We start from the raw sequence: 6,622 nt of genomic DNA on the forward strand, positions 1-6,622 counted from the left end.
CCACAGGACGTCCAGAATGTTCAGCATCACTTGTGCCCATATGGCCACCCCGAAAATTTTGAAACCACTTATAAACTGTTCTAATCGAAGGTGCAGAGTCACCGTAATGTTTATCAAGCTTCTCTTTAGTCTCCTGGGGCGTTTTACCCTTCATAAAATAATTTTTAATCGCCATACGAAATTCTTCTTCGTTCATTTTTTGACAATCACTCGATTTCCTTGATTCACACAAACGCCAAACACAAAGAAATAGACCAATACGGCTGAAACTTGGTGTGATTTCTTTCCAAAGATGCTACTAACTAAACATGACCTCGATACGCGCCGATGGTGCCATCTCTCGGACTTTGCATGGACTTTTCAAACGCCCCTCGTATTACATGTGATGTGGACTCTAGCAGGAAACTTAACAATACAATGAGGTGTGTGCGTGAAATTATATTAAATCTACTTCTTGTAGGTATTACAGCATGATATGCACCAGCATACAGATTGTACTCGTAGTCTTCCAGTTATTTCTCTCACTCGCGAGTTTTATAAGTGGAGGGTGTATGTGCATGACTTCCGCAGAGGAGTTGTCTATTTTTAGTTGTGTCGTCTGTTACTTGACCAATTGCGAATAGTAAGAAAACAGGAGGGTAAAATTTTCTGAGTTCGAATAGCCAGCGTTGTTTAGTGACACAGAAGTATCAACAACTGCTACCTAGGATATGTAAACATTTCAACACAGTTACTCAGGCAGGAAGACAGTAACCTCAACACTCTTGAGCGAAACTGTGCGTGAGCTCAGCACCAAATCGTTAGAAAAGTGCAGATCGAACTGCTTCGTTATGTTATGTAAGAGACATTAGGTAGGACGCAGCATAGCCTAGCATTGTTTGACAAAGCAGTAAAGACACTGCAACAAATTCTTTAAGCAAATGTAGCGGAACGGAAGACCGCTGACGACTCGTGAAGAACAGAGCCACTTCGGTCATTACGAATGAGCGGAGCCACACCCCATTAGCTTTTGGCACTCGACCAGTTGCATCGATTGCGTTCATGTCGTTCGCACTCGATTCTCTAGTTACTGCATGTAACATCTTGTGAGATTGTTCTACGGTCGGTCTTACACTTGCTGCCTTACGAGAACATGAGCAGTCAACAACCACGAATAATGAAATCCAGCATCCAGTCTGAAGGCAGCACAGCAGCTAGCACTGGCGGATAGTCCAGGGCTCTAGTCAAGGGCAGAAGCTGCCCTAAAATCCTAGCGTCGCACGAGTCTGACGGCCAACTGTACCGGTAGGCCAGGTTCAACGTTCACATCACAGCTCCCGACATCGCGGTCCAGCTGATGGGACAACTCAGGCAGTGACCTAGGAGGGACTGAATACTCACCGAAACGACGTGTGAATAAAACACACACATCGCGGTCACCGCCATCTCTAACCAGAACTACCGACGGAGCCTACCCACCTAGCCAGCGAGCGGTAAACCGCCGCACCACGTTGTCATCGACTTCCACTACGAGCTCATGCGGCGTCTTCGGCAGCCTCCAGTCCGCTGTGAGTTTCGGCGAATTCCTCTCCCTCTTGTATATCCACCAGCCGTCGCAGAAGACACGGCAACGACTTATATTCTGTATAATAAACGGAATGATCTCGAATATTGTTTTATTGCGTCTGACGGTCTGCATCCTGACAAAATAGTAGCGGTTTCCTGCCCGGCAGTGGACAGCCCATACATTTCTATTAATAACTGTGGAATATCCACATTTGTAGCTGAGCTACTTAATTCTACACTGTCGTTTACTGATGACTGAAAGTTTTAGTTGTTCGTATATCTAAATCTTTACTGCAGTCCACTGATAAACAATCAATAGTCTCGATCTCAACACTTTTACAGTCTACATTATGCTTCCCTAAACACACGCACTCATATACATGATGAACTGATGACTGAAGGTTTTAGTTGTTTGTATATCTAAATATATATATATTCAGAATAACCCATTTAAACGTTTCAGTGATGATATCTCTGGAAAAACAATGGATATTAAAAAGCGACTTTCGCGGTTATAAATGACGAATGTGAGATAGGGGCTCATGAAAGCAATACTATGAGACATTATAAAACGTAAGAAAATATTATTTGCAAGAAAGACTTTTTTTAATGGACACCCCGTATTATTTCTTTCAAAGTCAGTAACTTGAAACATCACAAAAAGAATGGTGTTGACTGCATCGCGATAGGTCAATTACATCCTGAAAAACTGTAAAGCGAAGCTGACGCTTGAAATAAATGAAAGGCGCCTCAGTTTTACATCCCGAGATGCAACCGTGAACAGCATGTCACCCGCAATAGCTATGTGATTGACATACTGCCATGTGACAAACGCAGTACTTATCACTATTTACTAAAAACTGTATAGTGCGCATATGAAAGTCATACCAAAACATGAAAATTTTACTAGAAGCCATCAAGTATAATGACTCTCAATGACAGATTTGTGGTGAGTTGTAAATGGTGGCACTGCTATTATGTATGCAGTTAGGGTATACTAAATATTGCTGCTTTCTCTGTGAATGGGATAGCCGAGCTCGCGCATCTCATTACAGTATACATGAATGGCCCACCAGAAAATTTCTTCAAACAGGTATAAAGAACATTAAGAGTGAACCTCTAGTAGACCCTAAAAAGATTCTGCTCCCGTCCTCGCACATCAAGTTGGGTCTCACGAAAAACTTTGTTAAGGGAATGAACAAAGATGGTGACGCGTTGCAATACTTACGGCAAAAATTCCCTTGCTTAAGTGATGCCAAAGTAAAGGAGGGCATGTCCCGTCATACATAATGAAAAGTAAGGAAGTGATTTACTCGTTCGTGCTTTATTGATCTTTACCACAGTACCACAACGGACATAACGGAGACGAAATACCGAATACCACCGGCCAGAGTAAATATAATTAATGGCTAACGAAGGATCTAAGAGAGGGGTAAGTGCTAGTTGAGCGTAGCTGTACATCAATTACATAATTGTACATGACACGTACAGAATATATCACTAAACGCTTTCGATAATTACATTAGAATTGAACATTTGCACACGGTGAAATGATTACACAAATGTACAATCGTACCAACAAAACAAACATACGTCTTCTAAGAAACATATAACATCACAACATGTACGCCGGTATGCAATCGCATTCCTCGCAACGGAAACGCTGCAAAAGTATGTTCGGAGAGATCACTATTTACATGTCAACACCGCCGTGCGAGCTCCAACACTGATCGACCCACTGTTGTTAGTGTTTCTGCTGTTATTGCTGCACATGCACAGGTAATAGGGGCATTCATGTTGGCCATTGCTGTTTGAAACTTTTGATACTCTAGATTTTTCACAGGTCCCCAGACAAAAAAGTTTATGGGGATGAGGTTCGCCGACCGTGCTGGAAATCTCTGAACAGGACAGCCCCATCCTATCCATTAATTTAGTAATTGTTGGTTTAGTACACTGACCAGTAGTGCTCCTTAGTGTGTAGTAGATAAATTAGACACTACAGAGGGAAATATATCAATATCTGTGGCAGGTAACTCTCGGTCCTTGTGATAAAAGTGAAAGTAAGATTACGTACATCAGTTACATCGCGAGTATGAGAAACGAGCGGTTCACCCTTGCATCTCGGGATGAGCAATAGTGGCGCGTTTCGTTTATTTCAAGCGTCAACGTCGCTTTGCAACTTCTCGCAGTGTAATTGACGTATTGCGATGCAATCAGCTCCATTCTTTTTGTGATTTTTCACGTTACTGATTGGGTAAGAAATAATACAGGATTTCCATAAAAAAAAAAGTTTGTGTTGAAAATTATACTTGCTTACGTTTTATAATGATTCATAGTGTATATTTTAATGAGCCGCTGACTTACATTTATCGTTCATACCCGAGAAAGTCGTTTTTCAACATCTGTTGTTGTTCTAGAGTTGTCTGCGTTGAAACGTTTAAGTGGACCACTATGTACTCAGGAGGATGTCGTCATCAGGAGAAACAAAATAGGTGTTCTACAGATCGGAGCGTGCCCTTAATCGGGCATGTATGGTAGAGAACTTAAAAAGGACAATGGATAGATTGAAGTTAGATATAGTGGGAATTAGTGAAGTTCGGTGGCAGGAGGAACACGATATCTGGTCGGGTGAATGTAGAGTTATAAACACAAAATCAAACAGTAGTAATAGAAGAGTGGGTTTAATAATGAATAAGAAAATAGGAATACGGGTAAATTGTTATGAACAGCATAGTGAACGCATTATTGTAGCCAAAACAAATACAAAGCCAACACCCACCGCGGTAGTACAAGTTTATATCCCAACTAGATTCGCAGATGATGAAGAGATTGAGGAAATGTATGACGAGATCAAAGAAATTATTCAGATGGTTGAAGGAGGAGAAAATTTAATTGCGACGGGGGACTGAAATTCGATAGTAGGAAAAGGAAGACAACCAAAAAAATTGTAGGTGAATCTGGACTCGGGAAAAGGAATGAAAGAGGAAGCCGCCTGATAGAATTTTGCTCAGAGCATAACCCTGCGCAACAATGAAAATTTAAATCGAATGAAAATAGCCAATTCCTATCAGTTCTAATGTGCTGATCGCGAATATCACAAACACAATTCAAAATTAGCTATAGTTTTCATTTTACACTATTTTCTTACAGTGAGATAATTTTACACGGATTTTTATGTTAAGTTTAAAATCAAATATTACGATGGTTTGTCGAAGTCATAATAACTAGTAAAAATGGATTATATCACTGTCCCTGGTCTTACTTGTGTGCAATATTTTGGATATAAACATTTTGATAGCAATTTTAATGATCTTTTTGTCTCCCTCATCTTCAACTTCAGTGACTTTATTAATGGTTGTAATAATTTTTGTACATTTGTTTCCAGATTAACTACCAATTGTTCAAGTTGACTGATATTGAAGTGAACAAAAATGCCACGAATTTGTGTTAACAGCGCAGATACCTTTCCCTATGTGTGTTGAGAAGTGACATTTGCTTCACAAAAACAGCAAATAGCTCCATTGATTAAAACAGCTTACAGCTGTTATTTTGGGTGCAGAATAGGTGATCAGGATAAACCCTGGGCTCCACATGTGATCTGCAACACTTGTGCCAGCAACTTCAGTAACTGGATGCATGGGAAAGGACGTTCAATGCCCTTTGCAGTGCCCATGATCTGGCGTGAGCGGATTAACCATGTCAGTGACTGCTACTTTTGTACGGTTTATCCTATCAAGAAGGGAACATCTAAGAAGAAGAAGCGGACAGTGATCTATCCTAACATTCCATCTGCCATACGTCCAGTTTTACACGGGGAAGGACTGCTAATACCTCAACCAAAAATGGTTCAAATGGCTCTGAGCACTATGTACATCTACATCTACATTTATACTCCGCAAGCCACCCAACGGTGTGTGGCGGAGGGCACTTTACGTGCCACTGTCATTACCTCCCTTTCCTGTTCCAGTCGCGTATGGTTCGCGGGAAGAACGACTGTCTGAAAGCCTCTGTGCGCGCTCTAATCTCTCTAATTTTACATTCGTGATCTCCTCGGGAGATATAAGTAGGGGGAAGCAATATATTCGATACCTCATCCAGAAACGCACCCTCTCGAAACCTGGCGAGCAAGCTACACCGCGATGCAGAGCGCCTCTCTTGCAGAGTCTGCCACTTGAGTTTGTTAAACATCTCCGTAACGCTATCACGGTTACCAAATAACCCTGTGACGAAACGCGCCGCTCTTCTTTGGATCTTCTCTATCTCCTATGCGACTTAACTTCCGAGGTCATCAGTCGCCTAGAACTTAGAACTAATTAAACCTAACTAGCCTAAGGACATCACACACATCCATGCCCGAGGCAGGATTCGAACCTGCGACCGTAGCGGTCGCTCGGTTCCAGACTGCAGCGCCTAGAAACGCACGGCCACTCTGGCCGGCCATACCTCAACCAACGATAGAGTACGAGATTACTTCTCCTGGGGATTCTGAATGTCTTGAACCATGGATATCACAAGATACAGAGTTTCTTCCAAATATGTCATCAACTGATGATCCACAAAAATTGTCTCAAAATGAGTTAAGTGGTCTCATTAGAGATTTGGAGCTCTCTAATGCTAAGACTGAGATTTTAGCATCAAGATTGCAGCACCGCAATTTTCTGGAAAGCAATGTAAATGTTTCATTTGAAACGTCCCCTTAGAACAATTGTACATGACTGTCCTTAAACTGACACACAATATTTTTAGCGCAACGCAATCTGACTTTCAGAAATCCCTACAAAAGAATGGCCCTGACTAACATTAACCTATACCTTTCACAAATCACTTACCTCACAAAAATCTTCGTTACTCGAACTACTGCAATACAGCGAGCGCCACTACTGCCAGCTAAATAAAAGATTCTAACTACTAAAGGCACTAACTACTGATAGGCATAGTTAGCAAATGAAAGATTTTAATAGAGAACAAACAATGTATTTACCTTAATAATCATAATATATATGCCATCCAGTCTTACAAATTTCAAAACTCCGCCATTTCTCTCCCCGCATCCACCACTGCTGGCGGCTCACCTCCA

Source organism: Schistocerca cancellata, chromosome 5 (genome assembly GCF_023864275.1).
Source record: "Schistocerca cancellata isolate TAMUIC-IGC-003103 chromosome 5, iqSchCanc2.1, whole genome shotgun sequence".
Lineage (NCBI taxonomy): Eukaryota > Metazoa > Arthropoda > Insecta > Orthoptera > Acrididae > Schistocerca > Schistocerca cancellata.